Below are 17,176 nucleotides of genomic sequence, written 5' to 3'. Positions count from 1 at the left end.
ACAATCCGGTGCTCCAGCTCCACCCACCAGCTGCGATGTTACCCACACTGCGGGCTTCCACCATCGTGAAACATCTGGGTGAGACTTCACTTCTGAGCCTGTTGAACGTACTGGCACTTCTGGGATCAGTGCCTTACCTTCCTGCTTTACATCTATCTACAAGCAGTACAATAAAGCCTCTATCCATACTGTGTCTGCTATCTGAGTTCAGCCTATCGCAGTGGTTCCCCATGGGGCCCCTCCCCATGGGCGGAGTCATCTCTATTGCGACCAAGAGTCCACAATGCCACAAACACAACAGGCTATTGTACCTAGCAGTAAAGGGAGTTTGTTTTGCTTTTACTGAGATGTCACCAGAACATCTTTTTTGTATGGTGAGTTGTATGGGTAATGACCTAGTTCTGTTCTGACCCATCGTTGGGGGTCGAGGGGGTTCCCGTGGATGCAGAGTGTATGTTTACATATAGCCCCTTAATGGTCACATGTTCAGTGTGTCACGCATGTGAGAACCATCTGTCAGGTGTGTCCCGGTTGAAAAAAGGTTGAGAACCACAGAGAGTGTGTGTATGAGAGAGGATAAAATGTGCACCCTCCCTCTCCCCCACTAATCCATAATAATCTTGGGGTGACTGGAAATCAAAAGTTCCAAGGATTAACAGTTAGTGCTGCTTTGGCATGGGAGGTTTACTATATTAATTGTAATTCAGTTTACTTATGGCTGTTTGGCAACCAAGCCACACCTAATACCAGATGGGTTGCAAGTGTCTTTTTTTTTTTTTTTGCAGTATTTTGTGGATGGCACCACACCAGTACATGTAAATATAATACAGATGCTCTGAGTGATATTTTTCTTTTATATTGTTTATTTTTATATTTTGCTTTTTCAGGCAGTTCAAAACAGATTAAATTCAGGTACTCCATGTATTTTACCTCAGAAGACTGTAGCTTGAATGTCATTTTCCATGTAATATCTGTTATAATAACTGCATAATTTTTAATTGTGAGTGGGGAGGGCTCTGGGGGTGGTCACACAAAGCTATAAGCTTTGTCTAGGGCATCTAATACCCTGGGATGGCAGTGGTGGTATAGGAGTGTGATAAATTAAAAAAGAAGATTGTGGGGCTCACCTAACCAGTCAAGTTTTCAGGATATCCACAATGAACAGATTTGCATACACATTGTGCCCCAAGGACTGGGCACTGCTCTAATGGAATGTTATTGGTATTTTTATATTTAGGATCATTTAGTTTTACCTCGCTTTGTGCACAGTTTTCTAGTAATAAGGTAAGTAATCAAAGATTAATATAAATACTTGTTGGAAATACATAACACAAATTTTACTCCACGCATCCAAGTGTTTGGAATTTTCACAGTTGAAAGTTGGCAAACCTAAATCTATCTTTTAGCTACCGCAGGAAACTCTGGTATTGTGCCTTACACTTTCTGCCCCTGTTGTCTAATCTAATAGGGGGGGAGGGGGAGCTGGGGGAAGACTAACAGTACCTAAATCAGTAACTGGCCAGGCTCGCTGTTTATCTTGCTTGGCAAAACTCACTACTTACAAGTGTCCCCGAGCCGAGGGCACCAAAGTTTTTAACTGAGTTGCCTGCTCTGTTTCTAGGAGCCAAGGTTCCACTTGCACTTGTTGCATGTGGGACTCTTTTCAATGTGACACCCTGTTTTTCTAAAATACTTCTCTGGGTTTGTTTGTTTTTTTGCTTTTTTTTTTAATTCCTTGGGTCCGCGATAGCTTTCCAGGGGAGTCCTATTATTAAGCTTTGCCCTCGAAGCTTTTCTTGCTGCCGGTGGCAACAGCGCAGCCCCTGCCAGTCTGGTCCCAGCTTCCGGGTTTGCTGCATGCCAATGACGTCACTGCCGCGTTTGGACCTGTGCAGCATGGCAGTGGGAGTCAGCCATGCTGCTTCTGGCTCTCTCTTCACGCAATCCGAGACCTTCACTGTAGCAGCGGAAGCCTTTAAAACTGCTCCCTGCAGCTTCTCTGAGCTACATCTCTTTACGGCGGGCTTTGATTGCAGCGTTAGAATCCTTGAAGCAGCTTCCCCCCTCCCAACTTTTCTCCAGGCTGCTCCAATCTGCTGTGGCAGAGGCAATGAGCAGCCTATAGGTAAATGTGTAATCCTGCTACAGCAACACTACTAAAGTCAATAGTCCAAGCTACCTCCCAATCAATTCAAGCAGCAGCTATCGAAGACCTCGCGGATGGAGCCTATGCTTGCATCCTTCAGGCTCTCACCGAGTCTCATGCAAACGCTAACCACAGTGAAGGGCCAGAATCCGGCTCCACCTTCCTCCGACGCACGCAGCCGCTACAGTCAGTGTACGTGACAAGGCGGCACGAGACACAAAGAGGATCCTGCCGTGCAGGAGGTGCAGTATAGGCCTGATCTTCTCCAAGTCTTCAGAGACTGCTGGAATTGAGCAGCAGGAGCCAGACCATTGAAGTTTGGACTGTCGCCACGCTTTAGCAGGAAGAGAAGCCAGAGCAAGTAAAACCATGAGTGGATGGAGGGCGAAGGAGGCCCCCCACCCTACAGCGTGCGCTTTGTTTCCGCACAGCCTAATCGGTGCGGCCTGCAGGATGAGAAGCTGCCGAAGGGGTGAGACCTATTTTTTTTTTTTTGCTTTTAGTTGCTACTATTATTGCTGCTGTAGGAAGGTAAGAGTGGATGGAGAGTTTGGGTCCGGATGAAAGCTGGTGAGATGGGGGTAGGTGAAAAAATTCAGAAGGGGGTACATTGGGAGCGAGAAGGGAAAGAGCGAGGGGGGATGGACTAGGATGGAAACAAAGGAACTGAAAAAGGGATGGGCGTGAAAAGAAGATGGACACGTGGAGCATGGAGAGAGGAATAGACTACTGAGGAAAGACACAGTTGGGGAGAAGGGGATATGAGATGAGAAGCCAAGAGCTGGCAATACAGGGGGGAGATCGGTAGAGAGAAAAAAAGAGCAGTATTCCCCAAAGGCAGATTGGAAAAAGGAGAAACAGAAGGAAAAAGAAATGGAAAGAGTCAAAACTGATAAGATAAAGATAAAATGTTTTTTCCTTGGGCATCCTAAACTAGCAAAAGGAGCAATAATACTTCTTTAAAATGTGGGCAAAAGTGAACCCTGTATGTACTTCTTAGCTACTCTTGAGGAAGGTAATTTTCAGACCGGCCAATTTACCTCAGCAAATAGCTTTTACAAATGTCATCCTTGTCTACATTTATTTATTCATGGGATCCATGAAGAAAAGAAACACAATATGGGTTTTATCTTGTAATTTCACTTACACAGGTGTACAGGCACTAAAGGCCCCATGGATTTGTCTGCAGGGGGGGAAAAAGTAAGTATACAAATTTGAAATTAGCATTTTGTTTGCATATTTTCCTCTCCCAATCTATGTATGGCATCAATAATTTATTTTAATTTAGCTTTTGGAAAGTGTGACTTATTTAAAGCATGAAATTTATGCACTGTATGAACAAGTTTTAATTTTTAAAAATTATGATACAAAAAATGTTGAATTTGGAAACATTTCAATACATTGTGTCCATTACCATGCATTCAATATATGCACACATTTTTCTGTTAAGTGGCATGTAGTTTTTCTTTGAAAATTGCCTACTAGGTCAAAGTAGAAAACTATATGCACTGAATTTGAATGTAGATGGTCTCTTAAAATTTCCCTAATCCATACATAATGCTAAGTATAGCAGATGTGAAGTGAGCATATCAAGGAGGTTCACTATAATTGTTTCTTTACCCTTTTTCTGTCTTGCTGAGGTCAGCACACAAAATTTAGTTGCGCTAGGAAAGGAGACGGAGTGCAGGGGATGTTGGCCCCATAGCACAGTGATATATGCACCAAGACTTAATGCTGGTTTAGGCAGGAGGGAGAGTAAAACAAATGGAGAAAAATCCTTGAGTACAACAAAAATACAAGACTCATGAATATCACATGAAAAATGTATAATATATGTATATTATATATACTATATTTTCTATTTTATGATAAAGCTTGAAAGGTACAGCTTCACTTTAGCAAATGGATGTCAGTCTTTTGAAATATCTACAAATCAATAAGCATAATACATCTCCCATCCTCAGTGAACAGAAAATCATTCTGGAGGATGGATGGTATATTATGCTTGCTTGTTACTGAGTATTTTTGAGGACTTTTCAAAGATTCACTGTCTTTTTTTTTTTTTTTTCCATCTATCCCCATCACCACCTCTCCTTCCAAGAGCCCTGCAAGATATCTTATTAAAATATTGAACAGAGATGGACCTATGACTGATCCTGAGCCATTCCACAGGTACTCCCTTTTTCATTGGCATGAGCTCCATTTACCACTACCCTTAGCTGCTGATCAATCATTTGTAACCCAGTTTACCACTTTGGGACCCACCCCCCAGGCTGCTTAGCTTATAAATGAAAGCTTATGGTGCTTTGATTACACAGCTATGGGAAGGACTGCAAAATCTTTGGCTGCCCCAGCTCCTGGGTCTGGAAATAGGACTCCTTCATTCCCTATTGCCTGCCTCCCACCCTTCTCCAGGGTCTTCCCCCGGGGGTATATGAGGTTGGTGAATGGTGGGAGTCTGTGCATGACAGACTCTCTCTTAGGGCTGATACAAGGGTATTAAATGCCCTAGACAAACCTTACAGCCTTTCATTCCAAGTTCCCTCCCCTCCCCACATAATTAAAACTTACCCATTCTTTTCCATTTTAAAATTTATTAACTTCCCCAACCTAAAAAGTCACATTGCATATGGAAAATAGACATTCAAAGAACAATCTTCTGAAGTAAAAATATCACTTACATATATATTATATAGGCATACACTGATGACACCCTCCCCCCCCCCCAAGCAATGCAAACACAATCAAGAAATATGAAACATTAAACATACCTTTTCCTAGAGTGTATCCAGATGGACTCAGGACCAATGGGTTATGTGCTCCCCTGCTAGCAGGGATGGAGTCGGGTTTCAAAGCTATACCCTTGCCTTGACCTCAGCTATTCAGTTTCTCTGTCTCCTAGCAGATGTGGATTGTGCCTTCCCTATCGGGAACACGGTACTCTTTAGAAGAGGAAATTTTACCATTAAATTGGAGAAAGATCGCGCCCCGCTCTCCTGTGGAGATACCTAATGGTCCCTTCCCCAGTTGAGAATTCCTGAGGCGATTTTTCAGAGATCCCTCAGGTGTGTGTCTTAGTCCAGTAGCCAGTTCCTGGCATGGACTTTGATGCTGAAGTGGTTGAAAGGCAGCAGGTGCAGGAAGCTGAGCGCAGGGGTGACTGCCTATGCTCTCTCCCCCTGCAGCTGGAAACCGTCTCTCAGCCGGTAAGTGCTGAGCCCAGATAAGTAAAAGAGACATGAAAGTGCTCCGGTAAGTCTTTTCTTCGGTCTCTTGCTCAGTGCACCATACCTACGATGTTCCCGATTCCGCTAGGGCAAGGGAATGGGGTTTCCGAGTGGGTTGGGCAGCCCTCCGATGGGCTAGGCCCTGCTTCAGGCTCAGTGAGGCACTCCATGTGGCAGGCCGCAGTGGCGCCTTCTTGCGCGTGCATTTTCCCCCATATACCATCGGTACACGCAGTGTGGGCCAGCTCTACTGCGCGCATAAGTGTGCGTGTAGGTACGCGTTCACCTGTGCGCATAACTACACGCATACAGATGCACACAACCAGACGCTTATACTTTCGCACGTTGGGGCGGATTTATGTGCGCTCAAGTGTTGTGTTTGTGGCATTGTGGACCCTTGGTCGCAATGGAGATGACTCCACCCACGGGGAGGAGCCCCGTGGGGAACCACTGCGATAGGCTGACACAGATAGCAGACACAGTATGGATAGAGTATTGTATTGCTGTAGATAGATGTTGAAAGCAGGAAGGTAAGGCACTGATCCATGAAGTGCCAGTACGTTCAACAGGCTCAGAAGTATAGTCTCGTCCAGATGTTCACGATAGGCGGGAGCCCGCAGTGCGGGTAACACCGCAGCTGGTGGGTGGAGTTGGAGCGCCGGATCATAGAGATACTCACAGAATGAAGGCGTCTTCCTGGTGGTAGAATGGTGGGACCGAAGGTCCGTGGTGCAGGATATAAAGGTAGATAGGCCCTCGAGGAGCGAGTACCCAATGGTCCAATATCCTGAAATGTAGAATAGAGGGAAGACTCCCGAGGAGCGGTTGTCTTAGTTAGTGAGGAACCCCGAAGGGAAGCTGGAAGCGAGAGACCCCCCAAGGAGCGGGTGTCTAGAGCTTCTTACTGGAGCGAGGCCCTTAGATTGAAAGCAATGTCTAAGCGTACAGCTTAGAGCAGTCAGAGTAGCGAAGCAAAGTCTTTGCTAACTGAAGGTGGTAGCAGAGGCGGAGGATAGATATACCCGGAGGTACTGGCGTCAAGCGGTGGGGCCACCCCTGAGGTTCCCACCATGAAGTGTATTTGAGTGTAGGAGATGCTCGCGCCCTAGGAGGCCACAGGAGTGAGCATGGTGGATGGGGACGCCCATGCTGGTTTGGAAACGCCGAGGCACTCTGCACCGGAGGCAGCCATCTTGCCCAAAGAGAGTGAAAGGGGAGAAAAAGAGGTAAGGCAGAGCGGTCGCAGCCGTCTGCGACCGGAAGTAACATCAAGTTCAAGCATTAGCCGGCTGAACGCACAAGCTGCACTGAACTATGGCTCCGGCAGCAAAGAAGCACAAGCGATGCTCTCTTTGTGCTGCCTGCCATGACCTTTACTCCTTCCTGTGTCGGCACTGTGAGGAGCCCAGGGGATGGCTGGACTCTCAGAACTTCTCCAAGCCTAGTCCCTCCCAGTCAGAGGATGGGTCAGCCATGACCTTATCTGGTAGTACCCAGGATTTGAACAATCCAGGGACTGTGTCGTCCTCTGGAGAGGGCAGTTCAGTGGCGCCTAGCCATGGACCCAGTGACCTTCTCTTGGGTGGAATTCTTTCAGAGCCTTCAAGCCTTTTTCAGGTTCAGTCAGCTGCTGTCCCTGCCTGGCTGACCCACCCAGCTGGGAAGGCCTTGTCCTCCCAGCCCTAATAGCATGCCTCGCCTCACCAAGGGTATCCCTGACAGGGACCCAGACACCACATACGACGAAGGGGATGCAGGCTCATTGGAGGACGGGGAAATCCCTCCAGGCTTGGAAACATACTGGACCATGTTACGGTTTTTCCACAGAGATGAATTGCCAGCACTGTTTTCCTAGACCCTGAAGACTCTGGGAGTTCCTGGCATGGACCGTATGTCAGAGCCAAAGAAGAACCCCATCCTGGTGTCTACAGAAAGTTGCTTGCTATTTCCCAATGCTGGAAGCCATCCAGGAGTTAATTGACCTGGAATGGGATACCCCAGAAGCCAGCTTTAAAGGAGGCCGGGCATTGAAGGCCCTGTACCCTCTGGACCCAGAGGCCAAAGAACACCTGCATTTCCCAAAAGTGGACATCCTGGTCTGCGCCATTTTGAAGTGAACAACTATCCCAGTACAGGGAAGAGCATCCTTGAGGGACGTACATGATAGACAGCTGGAGTGCATCCTGAAGCAAGCCTTTGACGTGACAGCAATGATGCTGCAGATCGCTTCCTGTTGTGTCCTGGTGGCTCACTCTTCTCTGCTTCTTGAGAGAGAGGTGGATAGCTCAGAGGCACATTCCAGAGAGGCAATGGAGCCTGCTGCAGCATTCCTAGCGGATGCAAGCTCTGATCTAGGGCATATCTCAGCCAGAGGGGGTAGCCTTAGTGGTGGCGGCCAGAAGGCAACTATGGCTTCGAAATTGGTTAGCGGGATTCGACCTGTAAGGCAAACTTCACAAAGATGCCTTTTAAGGGATCCCTCCTATTCGGAAGCGAATTGGAAAAGTTGGCCAGTAAATGGGGTGAATCTCTAGTGCCGCTGCTATTGGAAGATAAGAAAAAGAGGTCGCAACGCCCCTCGCCCATGAGGGGTTGGACCAAGGGCTCCAAGCATTTTTGATTCTACCGAAATTCGCCATTTTGGATATCTCGACCTTCAGGAAGGTATCGGTCCTTTCGGAGCCGACGACCAAAAAGAGCAACTGGTTTGGACTCAGGTTTGACCCAAACTTCCCAATGAGGTTTGGCCAACCCATCCATGGGATGAGGAGATAGGGGGCCGACTAATCCTCTTCTATCAGCGGTGGGTCGAGATCACGTCGGACAAATGGGTGTTGGACATCATACGAGAGGGATATGCTCTGGAATTTCGCAGATTCTCTCAGGACATGTTCATGATGTTTTCTCGCCACTCCTAGCACAAGAAACTGGCAGTGGAATCTACGTTGAAACGTTATACGTTATAGCCCTCAGTTTGAGGGCTATAACGCAGGTACCTACACCCCAGGAAAATACGGGGCATTATTCCATCTATTTCATCATACCCAAGAAGGAGGGTTCCTTTCGCCCCATTCTGGATCTCAAGAGCATCAATCGTCATCTGCAGATAATTCACGTCCACATGGAAACTCTTTGCTCAGTCATAATGGCCGTACAACCGGGAGGGTTCTTAACCTCCCTGGAGCGAAGTCGTTGGAAGAGAGCCTCCGACTCCTAACAGATGTGGACGTGCTTTCCCTATCTGGATTGCTGTACACTTTAGAAGAAATTTTACCTTTAAATTGGAGAAAGATTGAGCCTTGTTCTCCTGCAGTGATTCCTAAAGGTTCCTCCCCCAGTTGACAATTCCTGGGGCGAATTTCAGAGATCCCTCAGAGAGGTGTGCCTTGGTCCCATAGCCAGTTCCCGCGTGGACTTTGCTGCTGAAGCAGCTGAAAGGCAGTGGGTGCAGGAAGCTGAGCATGGTGGTGATGGCCAAAGCCCTCTCCCCCCTGCAGCCGGAGACCATCTTTGTACTGAGCCTCCAGGTGATAGCAGGGTCACGTCCCTGCTTCAAGAACTTGGCTGGGTTGTGAACATGGACAAGAGCAGCCTTAAGCCCTCCTAGTCCTTAGAGTATCTGGGAGTCCGGTTCAACACCAAGCAGGACAGAGTCTTCCTCCCCCCCCCCCCCCCCTTGCAGATAAGGAAGTTGATATCCCAAGTGCTTCGGTTGACGAACGCTATATACCCCAAAGTCCTTGGTTTGGCGTCAACCCTGGAGGTAGTACTGTGGTCGAGGGCACACATGTGGCCATTTCAATGCTCCCTGCTGTCACATTGGAACCCACTGTCTCAAGATTATTCGGTTTGCCTCCACCTACCGATAGAAATTTGTTCTCTGCTCCAGTGTTGGCTGCAGGAAGCTCACCTGGGCAAGGGTGTAAGCTTGTCCCCACCAAACTGGCTGGTCCTCACGACAGACGCGAGCCTCGGATTGGGGCGCTCACTGTCAGGACCTGACGGCCCAGGAGTGTTGGACCAAGGAAGAAGCGCTCTGGAACATATATAAACTACCTGGAAGCCTGGGCGGTCAGATTGGCGTGTCTATAGTTCAGCCACATACTCCAGGGTCAGGTGGACTGTGTGATGTCGAACAACATAATAACGGTAGCCTACATCAAGCACCAGGGAGGAACCAAGAGCCAGCAAGACTCTGGAAATAGTTCTTCTTATGGAATGGGCAGAATTCAATCTACAGATGATCTCTGCCTCTCACATCACAGGAAAAGACAATGTCAGAGCAGACTTTCTAAGCAGGGAGATTCTGGAAAATGGGCATTATCGGCCAGAGCCTTTCAGCTGCTGGTAGATCGCTGGGGGTCGATCTGCTGGCTGAATCTTACAATGTGAAGGTTTCCCAATTCTTCAGTCACAGAAGAGATCAGTGATCCCCGGGGATCAATGCCCTTGTTCAGACCTGGTCAGAAGGGGACTTACTATTTGCCTTCCCTCCTACACGTACACATACAGCCTCTCATATACACACACAGATACGGCCTGTTGTTTTGTGAATGAGGGAATTGGGAGGGGGGAAAGAGAATGAGAGGAATGAGGAATTGTGGAGAATGAGTAAGATGATTGAAGGGCTGTGCAGTGTGAATGAGGAGTTCAGAGGGTTACATTTTGGAGCAAGAATGATGACACATTAGCCAAGTAGACCAAAGAAAGCTATTGCTATCTGTGGGAGTGAGTAAGAGGAATTAGATATACTTTATGGGATCTGCCAGGTACTTGCAACTTGGATTAGCCACTGCCAGAGACTTGATGGACCTTGGTCTCACCCAGCATGGCAATTCTTATATTCAAGTGAGTGTGGTGTGTGTACGGGAGGGAGGCTCGATGTCTGGAGTGGTGTGAATGGATCATCCCTTCCTTTCCTGTTCCCAGATCCCCCCCCTCTCCCTGCTTATCCCTGTTCCCTTCTTTCACCCCTTCTCCTCCTTTGTGCCTCTATCCTCCTCCATCCGTTATCTTTCTACCTCTCCTGCCTGAGATACCTTCCTCCCCAGCAATAATCATTGAGATCCCTTTTCCTCTAATAAAGCACTAAATAAACTGGAAATGGACATGTCAGAAAATGACTTATTAGAAGGTAAGAAAATTACATTTGTAATTTGCAAGTTTGCCATATAATTGCTGCAGAATCTCGAGAAATCTGCTGCAGGAACCCGGGAGCACTGCCTATATCCCTATTAGAGAAGTGTTCCGTTTGAGCTGCAAACCACAGGAGCCGGAGAAAACTGCCAAGCCCAGAAAATGGCTTATTGAGGATAAAACTATTTTGTCTCACAGCAGTCCGTACCACTTATTGATATAAAACCTAACGTGTCTATGAAGGGAAGGTGTGATGCATTGCACTGAAACTCTCCCGCTTAAAAATTGCTCTCTTGGTAGCTTTGCAGCTAATCAGATCCCAGTCACTGCTGACACTGTTGCCAACAAGAAAGCAATAATCCTCAGACTAGGAATGTGGCTGGTCAGCTAGCCAGGAAGCCAGCGAGCTACACACTGACCAGCCATGCCAACCAGACTCGCAGGCAGTGCTGAACCTCAGGGGCCACCAGACACTTAAGCATTTTATTATTTTCCTGTTGTGTTTTAGTCAGCCTTAGCGTTCTCAGCAGAGGGTACAAGGGAGGGAGGGAGGCGATAGAGTGGCAGAAGGGAAAGGAGAAGGGCAAAAGTATAGAGGGAAAGAAGAGCACAGCAGAAGGGCAGAGCAGCAGAAAAGAACAGAGGGGGGACACTGAAGGGAGTTGATGACCAAGGGGCAGAGGGGGAGGGAGGTGCTAAGAACAGAATGGCACGAGGGAGGGAGGAGAGAAAAGTGGCAGGACAAGGACACTAAAGAAGAAAAACACAAGGGAGGGAGAGTTGAGGGACAGAAGTACAGGGGAGAGGATAGAGTGGAACACAGGGGAAAAGAGGACAAAGGGACATGGAATGGAGAGAACTAAGAGGCACAGGTAGAGGAGAGAGGGGGAGAACGATGGTGGGGCAAGAGCAGCGTGTTTCATGCTGCTTTCTGCCCAATCCCTTTAGTTCTCCCCTATGCCACTTTGTCCTTGGGAGAAGCAATGGCCTTGAACAGATAGCAGCATGGAGCAATCAGGTCCTCTGCAGACCAAGTCTGCTAAAGCCAAGCAAATAAATATAGGTAACAAAGCTATTACTCCTGGGGGAATGCAAAAAAAAAAAAAAAAAAAAAATTCTGCAGACTTTGTTTAAATAACACAATATAATCACTGCCTTTGAGTAATAATTCCAAAATGCTGTACAGAAAAAATGTTATTACTCAGATATGTTAATTTTAATTTTTTGTGCAGACGTTCATCATAAAATTTGGGGGAGGGGCCTTTGGCTTGAGCCCCTTCCCCAGCTTGATCTCTCCCTCCCCCTTCTCCCAGGGTCAATCCCCTCTCCCAGCTTTCTCTTTCTCCCGCTCCTCCAATGTCAACCATGCCCAAATTTCTCTTTGCCCCAAAAGGCTCAAACCAATCCAATCCAGCCCCCTGGGGAAAGTTACCTTTTGATTTGTAGATAACTTTCCGGCAAATAACGCTGCTTACTAGAGCTGTGTTTTGATTAGCATAGCATTAGCTACACATAAGCTGCTTTCCAAGCATTTGAAAATTGTATGCGTGCAAAGCACTTGCAGAGCAGCTCATTTAAATATGGGTGGGTTTTAATCCTAAATATGCAATAAACACTGTTTTTTGCATGTTATAACCCATATCACAGCTTAGTAAATGTATCTCTAAGCTTGTTCCTGAAATAATGGAGGATGAAGTGACTTGCCCAAGGTGGTATCAGTCATCCACCTTTTGGAGAAGAGATGGCTGAGGGGGGGATATGATAGAGGTGTTTAAAATCATGAGAGGTCTAGAACGGGTAGATGTGAATCAGTTATTTACTCTTTCAGATAGTAGAAAGACTAGGGGGCACTCCATGAAGTTAGCATGGGGCACATTTAAAACTAATCGGAGAAAGTTCTTTTTTACTCAACGCACAATTAAACTCTGGAATTTGTTGCCAGAGGATGTGGTTAGTGCAGTTAGTGTAGCTGTGTTTAAAAAAGGATTGGATAATTTCTTGGAGGAGAAGTCCATTACCTGCTATTAAGTTCACTTAGAGAATAGCCACTGCCATTAGCAATGGTAACATGGAATAGACTTAGTTTTTGGGTACTTGCCAGGTTCTTATGGCCTGGATTGGCCACTATTGGAAACAGGATGTTGGGCTTGATGGACCCTTGGTCTGACCCAGTATAGCATGTTCTTATCCCTAGCATCAGCTCTTCCTCCTCAGACTACTATATCTACTATTCTCTTCTTCCTTTAATAACTGTTTTATATCTCTTCTAACTGCCCTTCCATCACTTGTCCTATTTTCACCCCAACATTGGAAGTTGCCTTGACAAATATAAAACTTAAGTTTTATGCATACTTACATCTTTTTGTATTTAAATGTATTTACATTAAAAGCAAGAAAAATTGATTCTGTTTCTCTGTCGTTCTGGGGCCCATACACTAAGTTATTACACATGGTTATCTGCACTAAAAATAATGCTGGTAGATTAAATTTAGCATAACCTTGTATATGAAATAGGTAAAGTGTATGGAATTAGTTCAGTCATTATTATAATATCTACCAATTTCCTAACTATGGAAGGAGGCAGGAAAGCATCATCTCTGCTCTGAATGGACTATTATGTCTCTCAAAAAGGCTCTGATTATGTGCAGATCCCTTGTAATAACATTTTCACACTGGTGTGGACTGTATCTAACTAAAGCACTGTTTAAAAAAAAATACATGATACCAGATGTTTCAGCATCTGTTCTGTCACAGTTCAGTGTCTAGCTTTTCCGAGAAGCAATAGAGAATTTGTAAGCCCATACTAGAAGCTGCAGTGGTAGAAGGCCGTTCAGAGCAAAAGTGATAAATATGTCTGTCATAGGTTTGGCTAGGAGAGATGACATCACGCTTTTAGTCGTGTGATCCATGCCAATATGGAATCTTTGTATGAACAGGCCGATTTATTTACCCAAAAAAAAAAAAAAAATCTGGCTTGCCCATTAATCCCTCCTTGGGGGAGAGTCTGGGTGTTACAGCCAGATCCAAACTGACTTGCTTATACAGAGTGCATTTAGTGCTCTTACAACACACAAGGGCCGATGTGTTAAAGAAAAAAAAACTATTAAAATCCATGTGTTCAATCTTGGTGCATGTTTAGCAAACAAGCTAAACCACAATGTAGGGTAGAAAGTACTAAATTTATTTGCAGAGCACTTGCATACTCAAAGGACTGCATTACAATGAGCACATTCCTTCAAACCAATATGGGCTGTTTATTGTAGCATATATTATATCTTCCTCTACAAAAACAGTGCAAAATATTTTGCTTAAATGTTTCACCAAAATATTCTTCTAATATGAAGTTCTTAGAAATTGTTTTTTTTTCCTAACATGTAGACAGATGGACTAAGGACCAATGGGTTTATGCTCCCCTGCCAGCAGATGGAGACAATCAGGTTTGAAAGCTGACGTCCCCCTAGATACATCCCTTCATTGACATTAGCCCTTCAGTATGAACAGAACCCATTTTCTGAAAGGGGTGAAGCACCTTCGGCCACCCCTACGGTGGCCGGTTCCCTTGTGGAATCTTAATCTAGTATTGAGCTTTTGTGCAGCAGCCAAAAGTAGGGCTCTGCCACTCTTTCCTTGCGTTTTATTAACCCTGAAAACGGTGTTCCTGGTGGCTGTAAGCCTGGCACGTTGCATCTCTGAACTACAGGCATCGTCATGTCTGGAGCCATTCCTCCGGATGACTCCAGGAGCGTTACAGCTTTGTACTGTTCCATCCTTCTTGCCCAAGGCAGTCTTGGAGTTTCATTTGAATCAGTCCATTTCGTTGTCATCCCTAGATAAGCACAAGGATGCAGAAGAATACTGCCTCCTTTGCCATTTAATGTGCTTTTGATGTGGTATCTGGAAGTTTCAGAACCGGTCCAAAAGATGGACCACCTATTTGTCCTTCACGGTGGAAGGAAGCAGGGCGAACCAGCTTCATGGGCTACCATAGCTCACTGAATTAAGGAGGTGGTCAAGGGAGTCTCTGTGGAGGCAGGAAATTCATTACCCCTTCAGGTTAAAGCTCATTCCACTAGGGCTCAGGTACTCCTGAGGGAATTCTGCGCACAAAATACAATTATGCAAACTTTACATTGGTCAAAATAGCACAATTTACATGACAGTCTTTAAGTAATTACATTTTAAGTTAATATAGAAAAATGTTATTACTTAAAGATGCAGAATTTTAAATATTTTGAGCAGAATTTCCTTAGAAATTCACTGTAAGAGTTGTCCCACTCGCTCTCCCTACTCCCCTGGCCACTTTGCTGTCTCAGGCCCCAACTCCTCCACCTGCCAGTATCACTTTGCCCTCTCTAGGTTCAACCCCTTCCACTCTATTGCCAGTCCCAGAGTTTGACCCCATTCTCAGTACTGCCCCTCATACAGGCTCCCTCTGTCCCTCTTTCACACACATGCTCCCTCTCTAGTACACATACACACATCCTCATACAGGCTCCCTCACTCTCACGCATACACACACAGCCCCTCATACAAGGCCCTCTCTCTTGGATACACACCTACACAAGCTCCCTTTCTCTCTCTCACACATACATCCTCACACAGGCTACCTATGTCTCTCTCTCTCACACACCCCCTTCACACAGGCTCTGTCTCACACGTACACAATCCCTTCACACAAGCTAGCACCCTCGCATACACATGATCCCTTTTTCATACACACGAGCTCCCAATCACTCACTCACATACACACTCCTTCACAATCTCCTCATATAGGCGCTCTCTCACCCTCCCCTCCACCACACCCCTCTCCTCTCTCACACGCGCGCGCGCGCACACACACACACATTGTCTCTCACCGGGGCCTTTACCTTCACCGCGAACAGAGCACACTCATGCCGTCGTCTTTGCGCGCTCCATTTGTGGCATGCCAGGGTCTCCTCTGCTATTTTCTGCACAGAATTTGGCAATTCCCCCCCCCTGCACAGAATTTGGCAATTCTGTGCAGGGGGGGAATTCTGTGCAAATTCTGCACTCCGCAGTAGTGCAGAATTCCCCCAGGACTAGGCTCAGACAGTCTCATGGGTGGAAGCTAAACTTGTCTCTCATCGACATCCGCTGAGCGGCAACGTGGTCTTCCTTGCACATCTTCTACAGGTTCTATCGCCTGGACATTCAGGCCCAAGAGGACGCAGCCCTTGCAAGGGAGGTGTTAACCGGACCGCGGGCAGCCTCCCGCCCCGATTGGGATTAGCTTTTGGGCATCCCATTGGTCCTGAGTCCATCTGGCTACACACTAGGAAATGGAGAAATTACTTACCTGATAATTTTGTTTTCCCTAGGTAGACAGATGGACTCAGCATCCAACCCACAGCTGCCCAAGGATGGTACCAAGGATTCACTTGTGGAGTGGATATCTATTCCAAGCGATTACGGGTACGTCGGCATCCAGTCCCTAGATCAGGGCATCTATAATCTTACTGGGGTTCAGTGTTTGAGTACAGTTACGGTTATCTGTTTTTAATCATTTTTTCAATAGTATGTCCATAGTGGCTTTTGAACAGAATACTGAAGGGCTGAGGTCACTGCAGGGGTGTATCTAGGGTGACGTCAGCTTTGAAACCTGACTGTCTCCATCTGCTGGCAGGGGAGCATAAACCCATTGGTCCTGAGTTGAGTCTGTGTACACTAAAGAAAACAAAATTATCAGGTAAGTAACTTCTCCATTTTCCTAAAGGGGAAATGTTTGTACTTTAAACTGTACCAGTAAATCAGTGGTTGTTAAACTATATTTTCTAGGGATCCAATTGAAGAAAAAATGTTTTTGAGGATCCAGTGGCAGGATCCTCCCACTCCTATCTCCAGTCCCTATTGCCTTCTCACACCCTCCTTCCCCAGCTCTCACTGCTCAAATTCCTTCCTTCCAAGGGCAACCTGAGACTAAAATATTTAAAGTAGTTTTATTTATATATTGGGGCCCCTTTTATGAGTTGGCAACTGCAGGGATGAGAATTTGCTCTGCCCCAATGTTTATTTTTATTCTGAGGCCAGTGGGAGGCAGGAGCCAAGGAGCAGTCTCATGGGAGCCCCATCTCTGCATAGCTCTGTGACTTGAAGCCATGCACTTGTACTCCCACGCTTCCAGCAATCCGCACAAGAACATTGCAGGAGTAAGGGGGAGACAGTTCAGACTTGAAGAGATCGGTGTGGAGGCTTGAGTGGACAGTTCAATGCTGTTGGGAGTCCTAGTAGTATGGAGTTGCAGTAGTCTGTTTTGGAGAAGATTAGCACTTTGAGAACTGTTCTGAAATCACTGTGGTGGAGTGGGGGTCTTAGTTTTTTAAGGATGTGTAATTTGTAATAGCAGTCTTTCATAGTTGTGTTAATGAATTTTTTGAGGCTTAATTCGCAATCTAGAATGACTCCCAGGTTTCTTACGTCTTGAGTATTGGGGTGTTTAACTTGATTCGAGGTTGTCTGCTAGGATTTTGTCGTTTAGTTTGTGACACAGTATTAAGAGCTCGGCTTTGCTAGTGTTTAGCACCAATTTCATTTATGTGAGTAGTTGGTTGATGGTAGTTAGGTGTGATTCCCATATTTGGAGTGATTTGGATATGGATTCGGTGATAGGGATTAGTATTTGCACATTATCGGCGTAGATGAAGTGTGA

At 46.2% G+C, this 17,176-nt stretch overlaps 1 long non-coding RNA gene across 4 annotated transcripts in view; it reads left to right on the top strand.

The window, feature by feature from the left end:
- The first annotated feature begins 1,810 nt into the window (after nucleotides 1-1,810).
- LOC115083731 overlaps nucleotides 1,811-17,176 on the top strand; it is a 41,438-nt gene continuing 26,072 nt past the window's right edge. The window contains exons 1-4 of one of the 4 annotated variants that reach the window (XR_003854392.1): nucleotides 1,811-2,618; nucleotides 3,298-3,346; nucleotides 4,248-4,318; nucleotides 15,849-15,942. This is a non-coding gene — a long non-coding RNA (uncharacterized LOC115083731). The remainder of the gene's footprint in view (nucleotides 2,619-3,297; nucleotides 3,347-4,247; nucleotides 4,319-15,848; nucleotides 15,943-17,176) is intronic. The other 3 variants (XR_003854394.1, XR_003854391.1, XR_003854393.1) reach the window with 3 other exon arrangements.

Source organism: Rhinatrema bivittatum, chromosome 1 (assembly GCF_901001135.1).
Source record: "Rhinatrema bivittatum chromosome 1, aRhiBiv1.1, whole genome shotgun sequence".
Lineage (NCBI taxonomy): Eukaryota > Metazoa > Chordata > Amphibia > Gymnophiona > Rhinatrematidae > Rhinatrema > Rhinatrema bivittatum.
The sequence above is the reverse complement of the archived record's forward strand: the minus strand, read 5'-3'. Positions and strand labels throughout refer to the sequence as shown.